This window comes from Triticum dicoccoides, chromosome 2A, assembly GCF_002162155.2.
Source record: "Triticum dicoccoides isolate Atlit2015 ecotype Zavitan chromosome 2A, WEW_v2.0, whole genome shotgun sequence".
Taxonomy (NCBI): Eukaryota; Viridiplantae; Streptophyta; class Magnoliopsida; order Poales; family Poaceae; genus Triticum; species Triticum dicoccoides.
Genome location: NC_041382.1, coordinates 595,008,277 through 595,010,346, shown reverse-complemented (window position 1 = coordinate 595,010,346; position 2,070 = coordinate 595,008,277).

Here is a 2,070-nt window from a genome sequence, read left to right as displayed (position 1 = left end):
AAAACTCGAGGCCTAGTGATGCATACTGTCCCCCGATGCATGAAAAGTCGAGCGATCTGCCTCGTTTTCATTCCCGCAATTAAGGGCAAACTCACGGTTTCAAAGATTCGTTGCATGCACGCAATCAAAAGCACACCGCGCGCGGAGCAGCAGGAGGCTTCTTGACCGCATGCACAACAGACAAACTAATTCCCTCTTGGCCTCTCGTCTCGTACGTGTGCAAGCTAGGGCGGTGCACGCGTGCAGCGGGCTTATATATAGAGCCAACTGAACCGGCGGAGTCCCACCACCCTACAACAACCACACACGTACACTACTTAGCACGAGCTTTCTAGTAGCTAGCCCTGCGTAAGTACGTAACCGTGCGCGTCTTCAACCTCCTCACCGCGGCGGCCCCGGCGGAGATGTCGCCAAGAAAGACGATCCTCGTCGCGTTCTTGCTCCTGGTGGCTATGTCGACCACCGTGCTGACTTCCGTCGACGCCGCAAGGAGGCTGGGGCTTGAGCCGGAGGAGCAGTACAGCGCGACCGTCCCCGCGACGTCGGCGAGGCTTCACGAGAGGGCGAGGTCGCTGATCACGACGTGGATGGCGCAGCTCACGGCAGGGCCGAGCCCTAGAGGCCCTGGGCACTAATGAGACCGAGGTGCAAGAAACAACCCGAGAGAGAGTATTCCTATACTTAAGTTTGTACTTTTCCCTTGCATTACCATGTGTAGTGTTACGTACGTTCCTACATGTTACTCTTTTGATCGGTACATGTGTACGAACAATAATACGGAGGCTAGCTTCCACGCCTCCACACGGCGGTCATGTGATGATCTTTTCCGCAACGTCGCCCGGAGTAATTGCACGATCAATATAAGGTCGATTGCTTCTCAGTCTAATCTTGAATTCTTGATAGTAGATGTAATGAAGTTGAGTATATTTTACTTTATACCCTGGTGATTTTATGACAGCTTTCACCCTATTTAAATTTGTTTGCCACATTCTACCCGACCGTCCGACAAATTTTAACTACTTTTTTCTGTTATCAAATTGAAGTCTTTGATGATATTAGAACCACATTCCTCCTGCATCCACCGGAGGGCGGCGTAAGCAAATCTTGTTGCTGCCTCTGGCCCTCTGTCTCACTGAAAAAACCTTGTTTAAACTCATAAGCTTAAACAAACACCGGCTGAAAAATCGCTGATGTAGACCAAAAGACGCCAATGATAACGATCTGAGTATATCACGTCCCGGGGTAGCTAGCACTGAGGATGTGCAGAAAATAATCATAACTCTGGCCATATAGAGGCCAAGACACCACACGTCCTCATACGATGACAAACAACATCGTTGGAAACGAGGCCAGGAGATGGTGATCTTATTTCTCGGTGCCTATGGCGCCATCGCCTTACCACCGCTGGTCAAACACCTAGACTTAAGGCGAAACTATAGCTAGTGCAACCAGAGACGACACAACCACCCTGAACTGTGGTCGTCCCCACCTAACCAGCACCCGAAGGCGATGAGAACTGGCGACGATGGAAGCCCTAGGAGGAAACCTTACCACCCTTTTCTCCCTAGAGGTGGAGGCGTATAGGAGAGTGTCTACATATATAGTTCAGTACAAGAATACGATCATAGTACATGGTTCACCAATGGCCGAGACAAGCCTAGGGCAACTACACTTATAGCCCTAACCCTAGTATCAATATCCCTTCTATTTTCTTCCTACAAAGTATTAAAAATTTCAAGAATTTATCGTTCAAGCTAGCTCTGCCCTACTCGTAACTCGCTGCTAGCTTCACCATTCACTTAATGCGTATCCTTGCTCTGCATATATTTTTTTTCCAAATTTACAAATCAAGACTTTTCATTTTTACCTATTGTTTAATAAGAGGCACGTGCACGGGCTACATGATGCAAAATGCCATGGTGGAATTACAACATCTTTACTTTTTAAGAGGAAAAAATTCACATCCTTCGTGACGATGTGGTTTGCATTTTGCAGTATGATAATCTGTTACATCAGTTTCAAAAAGATATATTTTTCAACCATTTCCAAAAAAAATTACACGGTTGCGTT